The following is a 12,478-nucleotide window of genomic DNA, read 5'->3' as shown; positions in this document are numbered from 1 at the left end:
TCTGAAATAGCTGGGACTACAGGTGCACACCACCATGCCCAGCTAATTATTTTAACTTTGTTAAGAAGTTTCTAAGACTCTCAAAACACTTACCATTAGAGAGGTCTGCCAAGGACATTGAAAATCACAGAGATTTATGAAATGTAGGATTAGCAGGTCAAGATCAGAAAGGACAAAATTATCCTCACAAGAAACAAATTTTGGAAGGACCTATAGAAAATGAACACTGGTCCACATGTGTGAGCATGCATCAGAATCAACCCAGAGGGCTTGCTAAAACTTGGAAACCCAATGCAGAGTTTCAGATTTAGTAGGTCTTGGGTAGAGCCCGAGAATATGCATTTCCAGCAAGTTGTTGGGTTATGCTCATATTGTTATCTGGGGGCCAAAATTTGAGACTGCTGACTTCAAGTTTCATTGTGCAGTGTTCTTCAGCACAACGGACAGCTCTCTCACACAGCACCAGAGACAACTTGTTTGATTTCTTCTAAAAAAAAATTTTCAACTTGGGCAATGTAATAGGTGGGAAAATGTTTGTATATTATATTAGAGACTTAAATCCTCTTTTTTTTTTAAATTTTACCAACCAGACCCCAAGGGCAATTTCTAATCCATACCCATTTTTATAGCACCATCTGTAAAATTCTGTGCAGCCCATGGGGGGTTCTTTTTCCGTGAATGTAAAAACAACCATTATTTAGAATGGATTTTTATGATCACCATGCCCGGGCAATGTTAGAGATAAAATACTCCTCCCTGCCTTGTGGATTTGCTCCCACTGCCCTGCCGTTCATGAGCTGTGTGTGTGTGTGATTCAGAGGGGATCTGAGAAAGCAAGGAAAGAATCAGAATTGGAGGGGTGAAGCCCGGGGCCTGCCAATAGAGGGGAGCAGGAGCAATGGGGAGAGGGGCTGTGTGCCCTCTCACTGAACAGGTGTCAATCGAGCAGCGAGACTGCGAGTGACCACTGAGATTAAGGTTGAGGGGGAGGAGGTTGAGCTGGAGCCCAGCCTCTGAAGACAGGGAGTATATAGGGGGAGTCCCTGGACAGCCCTCCAGAAACTCGGAAATGGGGCCCACGGGCCCTTAGGCCTTACCCCACAACTGACAGAAAAGCCGTGAAGACCTGGAGGCTGGCTGCTTTGCAGTGAGAGCTCAGAGGGAAGGAGACATCGCTTTCTCTGTTCCTCCTCCCCACACAGACACCAGGCATGAGGTGCTGGAAAGAAGGAGGAAGTGTCAGAGAACAGAGTCCTGCACCACCAACCACGTTCCACCCTCGGAGGCCTCCCAAGCTGAGGGACAAGGAGGACTTGGAGTCAAATGTGAGAAGGGCATTTTCACTAAATAGGACAGTCTTAAAAACTGGAATGAAACTGGTGACTGTTGAAATAAACAAAAGTGACGAAAAGTGTATAGGACTGGACTGAGCTGTTGTGAAGGGAGAGAGTCACCTAGCAGGAAAGAGGGGTGACAAGGCACCACTGGGAGCAGTCTTGAGAAAACAAGAATTTTTTCTTGTTTGTTCCTCAGTGAGTAGCAACACCTTGTTAAACGGATTATATCGTGTTTCTTAAACCTGAGTAATATGGGGAAAGACAAATTTAAAATGTATTGTGGATTTCTACTGCTGACTTAAAATCTTTTTGTGATGGTAAGTATGTTCAAACACAAAGTTATGTACACGTTTCTCATTCTTCTCTCTTCTGGGACCACAAAAGCAAATAAATGTACACAAAAACACAATTCAGGCCAGGCGCGGTGGCTCACGCCTGTAATCCCAGCAAGTTGGGAGGCTGAGGCGGGTGCATCGCCTAAGGTTGGGAATTCGAGATCAGCCTGACTAATATGAAGAAACCCCACCTCTACTAAAAATGCAAAAATTAGCCAGACGTGGTGGCACACGCCTGTAATCCCAGCTACTCAGGAGGCTGAGGCAGGAGAATCGCTTGAACCCAGGAGGTGGAGGTTACAGTGAGCCAAGATCACACCACTGCACTCCAGCCTGGACAACAAGAGCAAAACTCATCTCAAACAAACAAACAAACAAAAACCCAATTCACTAACAACAGATTTATACTACTGATCTGGGAATGTTTTTGAATGTGGCATTTTCATTCTGCCACGTGTCTTGTGTTTGCACTCAGTTTTCCCACCACCTCGTTTTGCATCTGATCCTTCATTCAAACAGTGCTGAAGGCAGCAAAGCATTATTATGTGTAGCATTTTTTAAAGAGGCAAGACTAGGCTGGGCGCAATGGCTGACGCCTGTAATCCCAGCACTTTGGGAGGCCAAGGTGGGTGGATCACTTGAGGCCAGGAGTTCAAGACCACCCTGGGCAACATGGTGAAATCCCGTCTCTACTACAAATACAAAAATTAGCCAGACATGGTGGCAGGTGCCTGTAATCCCAGCTACTCGGGAGGCCGAGGCTGGAGAATCACTTGAACCCAGGGGCGGAGGCTGCAGTGAGCCGAGATCGTGCCATCGCACTCCAGCCTGGGTGACAGAGCAAGACTCTATCTCAAAATAAATAAATAGGTAGGATTACTTGAGGCCAGCTGTATTGTAAACCCAACTACAAACCTGGACACTGAAATTGTGTGACTGTACTTGTTTAAAACACACACACACACACACACACACACACAATTGTTTATTTGGATTTTTCTATGCTTAGTTGAACACATTAAAGGGACTGCGAGATCAAGTACTGTGTACAGGCCAATGTTATTCTTATTAAGGAATAAGGGTCTTTCTTTCTAGATCATAGTCCTTCATTCTAGGCTCCTCTGAAGTGGTATGATTGTATAGTTCTGTAAATGGTACTTTGGCCTCCAGCTTGTCTCTGAAAGGGTGTGGATGATTTTATGCAACAAGTTGAACACTGTTTCACAGCTCCCAGCATTCTTTTATCCCATCCTCAGTCCCAAGATCTGAATTTATTCCAATATTACCCCCACCCCCCCAGGATATTTTTTCCCTTCTCAAGGCCAACCCTATGTGACTTCAGCTGGAGAAGAACTAGAGAGCTCTGAGGCTGCAGGAGGGATGGATCATCCTGGAAGGTGGCCACCGAAATTCCCTCTCCCATTCTGAATGCAGGCTTCAGGATGCCCACCTCAGGGACAGTCTGTCCCGCTGAGGCCCTGCCAACACCCAGCCAGGTTGTCCTCACCTGCTCTCCCAGAGTGATGGTTAATACTGAGTGTCAACTTGATTGGATCGAAGGATGCAAAGTATTGTTCCTGGGGGTGTCTGTTAGGATGTTGCCAAAGGAGATTAACATTTGAGTCAGTGGATGGGGAGACACAGACCCACCCTTAATCTGAGTGGGCACCATCTAATGAGCTGCCAGCACCACAAGGATAAAAGCAGGTGGAAGAATGTGGAAGGACTAGACTGGCTGAGTCTTCCAGCAGTCATCTTTCTCCTGTGCTGGATGTTTCCTGCCCTCGAACATTGGACTCCAAGTTCTTCAGCTTTTGGACTCTTGGGCCTACACCATTGGTTTGCCAGGGGCTCTTGGGCCTTCAGCCACAGACTGAAGGCTGCACTGGTGGCTTCCCTACTTTTGAGATTTTGGAACTCAGACTGGCTTCCTTGCTCCTCAGCTTGCAGATGGCCTATTGGGGGATTTCACCTTGTGATCGTGTGAGACAATATTCCTTAATAAACTCCCCTTCATATATACATCTATTCTATTAGTCCTGTCTCTCTAGAGCACCCTGACTAATACACAGAGTGAAGCAGTTCGTGTATCTTGTTTCTCTTAAAGGGGCTGGTGACCCTTTAGAATTCAGCTCATTTGGCTGCCTTGTGACCTCATCTCTCCAATAGGCTTGTAAAATGTTTGTTGTGTAGATTACCCTGCATTTTCTTACTCTTCTGTTAGGAGCTGTGCATGTCCTTGTGACTTTCTTCCTCCGAAGCAGAAGCAGAATTCTTTTCTTGAGTTTGATTCTGTCACCCAACATGGTGGCAGGGCTATGGATGGCACACTCAGTGCCTTTATAGGAACTAGAAAAAGGTAGCCCTTTCACCAGGCTGATTTAACCCAACACCTGGACACAGCGTAGGGAGTATAGGGTAGGCTGGCTTTCAGCCCCCACACCTGCTCTCAGTCAGGTTCATTGGGGCAGTGCTTAATTTGCAGAAACAATATGTTCAAACCAGCACAGAAAAAGATCAACATGGCTGGAATGTAGAAAGGTAGTTTTTTATTTCATACCTTTGAGACATCTGTAAGCTTGACAAACGTTCCCCTGCCTTCTTTCTCTGCCTTCGTGTAAGCTTAGTCCAAAGTCCTGGTTTCCCCTGAAGGAAAAGATGTTTCATTCATTCATTCATTCATTCATTCATTCATCCTTTCATTCAACAAAGCTTATGGAGGTCCTACTTTTTGCAAATCCCTTCACTGTGTCCCCGTGGGAAAGAAGCAGGCATAGTAGAAACAACACAAGGCTCTAGAACAAGGCAGCCAAGGTTGAAACTCCAGTTCTGCTTCTTACTAGCCCTTGGTTAGTTAAATCTTTCCTTAAGTCTCATTTGTGAAATAAGAATGATGACCCCTTTGTCATGGAGTCTTAATGAGGCCAATGGGGCTGATGTAAATAACATGTTTTATACAGTTAATGGCATACAGCAGTGGCCTAATACGTGTAGCTGTACCTGTGTACATACAAGTACTTGCAGGCCCAGGGTGCTACAGAGAAGTGCCCTCCTGGTTTGGATTGGCAAGTCACCAGCCAGAGAAGGGATAGCCTGCTTCCCTCCCTGTACCCTTGTGGCAGGCATGGAGGGGTGCCACTCCGATGTCCCCACAAGGAAGGCAGTTAGCTGACAGGATCAGCTGACAGGGTGACATCAGGGGCTGCCCCAGCTTTGGAGCTAAGGCCACACACTTCCCAGGCAGCCCCAGTTGATGACTGAGCATGGCAGTGGGTGAAGGGCCCCCCATTTCTGGCTGTCTTTGTGCCAGGGCTCCTCACTAGTCTGGCTGGAGCTTTCTCAGAGCCCCACCATGGTCTGTGAATCTTCCTGCCCACTCCTCACTCCTTTTCCCTCCTGTTCACCAGCGCTAGGCTTGTGCTGCAGTCTGAAGGCATCCCCTGCCTATGCCTGCCCTCTCTGCTCTTTCTCTCATGGACATTACCCTCTTCTAACTCTGTCTTGGCGTCTAGATGGACACAACTCTGCTTTCTCCCATACCCACATTTCCTACATCAGGATCTTTCTTCCCATTCGTAAGTGAGCTCCATGGCCAGCCTCTCTGGGGATGGCCTCAGTTGTAACAGCTCCTGCTGCCTTGAGGACACACACCACCATGTTAGTTCTACCCACAATGTTTGCACGATTTCTAGGTGCCAAGCACAGCTCTAAATACCAAGGATACAGCATTGAACTGAGCAGACAAGGGCTCAGCCTTCATAAAGTATATGGTCTATGGGGGAGACTGACAAGTAACAAATGGAAAAATAATTTCTTCTAACAAGAACTGTGGAGCAGATGCATGGAGTCATGTGACTGGTAGGGTGGGCAGCATCATGAAAGGTGGTCAGGGAAGCAATCTCTGAGGAGGAGGTGTTTAAGCAAAGACCTGGGCAATGAGAAGAAGCCTGTCAGGCAAAGATCTGAAAGAAGGGCAAGCATTCCAGACAGAAGAAACACCAAGTACAGTGGTCCTGAGGTGAGAATCAGCTTGGTGTTAAAGGAAAAAGAAAAGAGGCTGTTGTAACGGGTGTGTAATGAGCAAAGAGGATCTTGGGAGGAGGTGAAGTCTAATATTGCATTATTTATCTGCCACTGCAGAAAAAAATCAATCCAAAACCTAGAAGCTTAAAAGAAAGTAATCATTTACCATGGTTCATGGATGCCATGGACCAGTAACTCCAATGGCACAGCAGACAGCTTATTTCTGGTTCATGATGTCTTTCCTGGGCCCCAGCCAGAAGATTCAAAGGCCAGGGATAAAATCATTTGCAGTTTCATGTGGTCATTCAATCTGACTGTTGATGTTGATGTCGGCTGGGTGCTAGATGGGACTGTTAACTGATCTCTCCATGTGGCTTGGGATTCCACACTGCATGGTAGCCACATTCCAAGCACAAGTATCCTGAGATAGGAGCCAGGTGGCAACAGTATCCTTTCCACCACTCAACCACAGAAGTTACATAGCCTCACTTCTACTACATTCTGTTAGAAAGAAGTGTGTTATCAACTCCAGCCCACATTCAAGAAAGAGGAGTCAGACCTCACACTTTAAGTGAGGCATGTCAAAGAATTTGTGGACATATTTTTTAAATTACCACAAATGAAGACAGGAGCCAGGTCATTTTTTAAAACTTGAATTTTGTTCTATGTGCGATGGAAAGTCATTGAAGGGTTTGGGGTGGTGAGTGGTGGCATAATCTAATTTAGGCTTTACAAAGGTCATGTTGGCTGCTAGGCAGAGAATGGGTTATAGAGGTCAAGCCTAATGAAGCAGGGTAAGAATCTGACTTGGAGAAGGAGACCTGATTCAAGTACAAGTTTCTGCACTAGCTGGCTATGTTACCCTGGGAAAGTCTCCTAACACGGGAGGGTGTAGGGATACTCTCTTGCATTTATATGAGGGTTTACCTAAGACCTGCAGGAAAGTGTTTGTTTCATGTCCTTCTCCATCAGGTGCCTGTCGTTGCTCACCACCATGTACCTAGTACCCAGCATGGGCTGTGGCATATGGAGGCTTTCCATAAATATCTGTTGAAAGAGTAAACAAACATATAATATTGTGAACCCTGCGTTAGTCTTTGAGGTCAAACTTCTCTGATCTTGCAGATCTGGAGTGTACCCACCAACCCAATAAGCTTTGAGGAACTGGGTAGCATCAGGGAGGAACATTGGGGAAGCTCTGGGCTCCATCTCTTCTGAAATAATTCCATGCCCCATCTTAAATTCAAGTCCATGAGGTCTGATTTCATTCAGAACCATCACCACTGCTCAGAGAGACACAAAGAAAAGTAAGGCCAGCTCTTGCCCAGAGCCCAGCATGGGTGGCAGACCCAGGAGAGCCTGCTCTGCGGACTACAGGCAGCACCAAGTGGCACATTCATGGCTGACTGACGCACTCTCCAGGGACAGTGAGGAGGGGCGAGAGGAGCCTCTCCCTTTCCCATGACACCTACCAGAAGATGACACCATAGGGGACAGAACAGGAGGAGTGGAGAGAGAGAGCAGCCCTCCCTAGCACAAAGAGCCCCCAGCTAGTGGGATTCCTGCCCTTGACATTGGGCACTGGCTGCAACCATCTCCAGAGCTGCCGAGGGGTTGGGACTGCCAAGATCACTGCCCCCATCTCACCACCACCGTCAGAGAGACACTGAGGAAGCTGTGGCTGGGGACTTGGGGGTAGGCACTGCATACTTTTTTAAATTGCTGTTTTGCATTTTTGAGCCTTCTGAGTGCCCAGGCAAGAGACTATTTCATTCAACAGGGTGTCTAGATCCCTATAACCTTCAGGCCTTCATTCTTTCTAGGTGTATTGAGATGCTAAGAGGCAAAAATGCAGCAGCATGGGCCTGTTCTCGTGGACAGACTGTGTTGGGTTTGTATTTAAAGTGTGTCAGGCCAGGCCCTGTGGCTCATGCCTACAATCCCAGCACTTTGGGAGGCTGAGGAGGGCAGATCACTTGAGGCCAGAGTTTGAGACCAGCCTGGCCAACATGGTGAAACCCTATCTCTACTAAAAATATACAAATTAGCCAGGCGTGGTGGTGCACGCCTGTAATCCCAGCTACTTGGGAGGCTGAGGCAGGAGAATGGCTTGAACCTGGGAGGCAGAGGTTGCAGTGAGCTGAGATCTTGCCACTGCATTCCAGCCTGGGTGACAGAATGAGACTCCTTCTCCAAAAAAAAAAAATAAATAAAATAAAAAAAGTGTGCCAGTCAAGGGAGGTTGGGGTGGGAGTACAGCCTTCCCTCCCAGGCATCTGCCAGCCCCTGCGTTTTTTGTGTTCCTTCCCCTTCCCTGCTTCCCCCGCTCCTGAGTAGCTTCTATCCTCCTCAGGATAGGAGCAACCAGCCCTGCCTCACCCAGGAGGGGGTCCCAGGAAGCCCCTCTTGGCTAGCTGCAGAGTCAGTACAATTGGTGCAGCCAACACCACCTGTAAGACTCCACTCAAGAACAGTATCCACGCAGGGGACACCAGGCCTGCCTTGGCCTGCTCAGGCCTGAGGCATCCTCCCAACCTCTGGGAGGTGGCTTCCCTCCATTGGATCGCATCTGGGAGCTTGGTTTAGAATTAGTCCCAGGTTGCGATCCACTTCCTGGCTCCAAGATCATGGCACATTCTTTTCTCTCTGCCTCAATCATCCAACAAGTCCCAGTCAGCAGCTCCCGCCTCAGAGGGTTGTTACAAGGACTTAGGTAACAGCAGTAAAGCACAGGGCACCAGGCTGGAATACGGCAAGGGGCAAGGGGCAAGGAATCACCCCGGTCAGCCGTGCCCCCTCCTGCTAGAGTCCAGCACTACCAGGGCTCCAGTCACACTGGCAGTGCCCCATGGGTCACATGCCCCACTGAGCCTTCCCACTCATTACTTCATTGATCTAAAGCAAGGTCTGTCTCTTCTGCAAGCCCACAAACTCTCTTCCATGCCCCAGGCCCTGCCCTTGGGAGCTCCTAGTCTGATGGAGGAGGTGAGGTACAAACTCTCACATCAGGCCAAGGCAGGAGGGAGGAGAGAGGGGACAGGCGCTTGCCCTCCGCTGGCCCTCTAGCGTGGACCTGTGCACCTCCTAAGTGCTCACCAGAGAGCCCTCCTGCCCCTGCAATCTTCTTCTTGGCTTTTGGTTACTTTACTAGATCAGAGAGGCCAAACCCTTGTTCAATGTCACACAGTCAGAAGTGGTGCCAAACTCCCAGGCCAGTTCTCCAAGTCCCCCAACTGAGTTTTCTTCAGCCTTGCTAAAGGCAGAGGACTGAGAGCTTCCTTGGTCAGGAGAGTCCCCAGCTCTGGACCACACATGTACACATGTGTACACATACACATGCACACATGTGCACGAACTCCTGGCCTGCCTCTGCCTCTGGTATAGTGTGGGGCCACCGCAGTTTGATCCAGAACCCTTCTCCCTGCACACCCTCAATGTTCTCATGAAAATAGGGCCAAGGACCTCATTCTCAGAAAGCTCTGGGAGCAGAGCAGGCCCCTCAGGCCCTGCACTCTGGCCAGTCCCTGCTGTCTCCGTGGGGGCCGTTGGAGCTGAGCAGATAAAGAGATCTAATCAGGCCTGTGGCCAGCAGCTCCACCATGGACGGTTCCTGTGAAAGCAGAAGCTTGAGGTTTTGAGCTGGCCAGTGGAGGGTAGGCAGGTGTGGAGGATCTTGGGTATTGCAGCTGAAAGATGCCCAGGAAGGAAAGCTCCCTCATGGTCTGGGGTGTGGATACCGACCAGGCAGGGCCAGGCCTGCCACAGCATCCACTGACCCAGGGCTGGCCTGGCCCCGGAAGAAGAATGCCCCTGAAAAAAGGCACTGGATCCTGATGGATGTACAGGTACAATCTATTCCCTGATTCAAGAGCCATGACAGGCAAGGTGACAGCAAATGTATTCATTCCACAAATACATATTCAGCCTCTGTCAGGCATTGTGTTAGGTAATGAGGTTACAGTGAGCATCAGAACAGGCACACACCTTTTTTCTGTGACACTCACAGACCTGCAGGGACTGGAGCTCAGTCGAATCCAACCCTAGAGATAAGTGTTTAAGGATGTTACTCTCTAGGAAAGGAGCTACAAAAGTAAGGAATGGGAAGGACCAGACTATGGAGGTGGGACAGAAAAGCTCCCTGTTGATGAGACCCAGAGGATGAATGGGAGTTGTTCAGGCAAACAGACGGAGGAGGCTTCATGGTTATGACCCAAAGCAGAAAGGAAATAAGCCTATTTTGGGGACCAAAAGCCAGTGGGTTCAGAGGGCAGAGGAATAGAGGGTGAGGGGATGGGACACTGGAGAGGAAAGTGGCAGGTGCCAGACTGTGCGAATCCCTGCGAGTTCCCTTTCCTTCGGAGCAACGGCAGCAGAGCAGACTGGATGTTTACGGGGCCAGTGGTGCCAAATCTCCCAAGGTCTCATACTCCCACAGCCACCAGGGAGGGAAGGACAGCAGCAACCAGATGGCTGGCTGATCAGGGCCTTGTTGCCAAAAACACCTCTACTTTCTCTGTCCTCTTCATTCCCAGTCTCCAAGCAGCCTTGTCTTCTCCTGTCACCTCAAGAGCGGTCTTTCTGATGGGTCTCATTAGAAACCTTTCCTCCTGCATGGCTCGGTCTTGGACGTTTCTTTTGCCCATTTCCCTCTCTGGGGAAGAGCTCTCCCACACAACTCCCCAGCCTCTGAGGTCCAACCAGGTCCCAGGCATGTAGGGAGCCTGGCCCAGGCCCAGCAGCGGGTTCTGGACTCCACTTATTGAGGGAAGAGCTCCCATAGACCTTGAAGGGAGCCAGGCTTCCCACACGCCCAGCTCTGAGAGGTGTCCCAAGTGATGTCTCCAGCAGGTGGCCTCCATGTTCAGTGGGTTGTCCATCCTCACCTCCCTTGGACAGCACCCGCTCTAAACAACCACCTGGCCAGCCTTGCACTGGAGATGGCCTCAGGACCCACCTGGTGCCCACCCTAAGGCTCTTCGTTCTCTACATCACCTCAAACTGTAGCAGGCTACAAACTGACCTGGGTCCCCATTCCAGCACCGTCATCCACTTGGGCAGGCTCCTCAACCTCTGAGCCCACCTCCTCACAGTCAAATGGAGGTTTTCCTAGTCTACCTCGGAGGTACCATGCCTGACACATAGCAGGCGCTCAAAAGTGTTGTTGAACATACCTTGTTTTTCTGCCCTATTGTTGCTTCCTTTATTGAGGTCCCTTGAGGCTGTCTGTCAAGGGCAGTGATTGCCATTGGCTTGAAGGGTGGAGGCAGTGGGTGCAATGGATTTGACTATGAGGAGGTGGGCTCAGAGGTTGAGGAGTCTGCCCAAGTGGATGATGGTGCTGGAATGGGGACCCAGGTCAGTTTGTAGCCACCTCCCTGTACTGCTCTCAAGGAGCTCCTGCCTGCTAAGTACTGTGGCTTAGGCACCTAGCCCAGCTTGTGAGGTGATTCAGAAATGGCTTCCCAGAGGGACCTACGAGGAAGGGGAAGCTTCCAGCAGAATTAGGAGCTGCTTGGAAGGAGAGAAAAGGTGGGGGTTGTATGTGGAAGGTTAGGATGACTGGAGCCTAGGGGCAGGGTCCTGTGGGGGAAACGTGGCAGAAAGTAGACTAAGGGGACATCCAGAGTCAGAGTCCAGGACAGCCAGGCAGCAGCCTCTCATCACCACCCTGAGCAATCAATAGGCCCAAATTATAAAGAGCTCAGCCAGCATGGCAGGGCTGGGCTTAGAGCCCAGGGTTCTGTCTCAGGCTTGTTCCAATAACCCACAGCAGCCCATGGCCGTGGAGAAACCTTTGCACTGCTCACTATTGCTGAAGAACCTCTGCAGGGAGAGCAGAGCTCACTCTGAGTGCTGGGGACCCTGGAAGTACAGCAACCAGGATACATGCACCCCACCCTGGCTCCAACCTGGGTTACATACACCCCACCCCAACTCCAACCTGGGGTACATGCACCCTACCCTGGCTCCAAGCTGTGGTACATACAACCCATCCAGCTCCAACCTGGGTTACATACACCCTACCCTGGCTCCAACCTAGGGTACATACACCCCACCCCAACTCCAACCTGGGTTACATACACCCTACCCTGGCTCCAAGCTGTGGTACATATACCCCATCCAGCTCCAACCTGGGGTACATGCATTCCACCTGGCTCCACCCGGGGAGCACCTGGCTCCCTGAGGCCCGGGAGGTGACACACAGCTGAGGAGCGCTCTGTGATTTATACAATCTCTCTCCTCCATGAGGTTCCCTGTCCCCATCACACAGGTTTGGAAACAGGCCCATGGAGGTGTGTGATTTACCCAGTCACGCAGTGGGTCGGCATCAAGGAACCCAGTGTGTGCTTTCAGCTACTACACAGTGACTTCTACCAGGCCCCCTGTCACAGGAGAGGGGCCTCTGCTAAAGATAAGGAGATAAGATTAGGAGGGCTCAGGCCATCAACTGGAGCTTGTGAAAGGGGTTGCCAAAGCGAAGTGGTTGTTTCAAGAGCAACTGTTGGGCTGGTAGCGTTGCTGTGGGAGGAGGAGGCTGTGGAGTGCACTGGGCAGGGTTTCAGTAGGGTGTGGGGGTCGGGGAGGAGAAAGGACACTTGGAACAGCCTCCCTGGGAGTCTGGAGCAGGCATGGGGTCCACATTGAGGAAGGAATGGACGTGTCTTCCTGAAGAAGGGGCGAGGACACGCAGGCTGCTGGCCACATTGGTGGTGACTCTGGAACTGTCTCAGGGATGAGCACGCGCTCTCCAGGCAGCCGGGATGAGGTCAGAGGCAAAGGATG

This window comes from Papio anubis, chromosome 17 (assembly GCF_008728515.1).
Source record: "Papio anubis isolate 15944 chromosome 17, Panubis1.0, whole genome shotgun sequence".
NCBI lineage: Eukaryota > Metazoa > Chordata > Mammalia > Primates > Cercopithecidae > Papio > Papio anubis.
Note: the sequence above shows the minus strand (reverse complement) of the source record.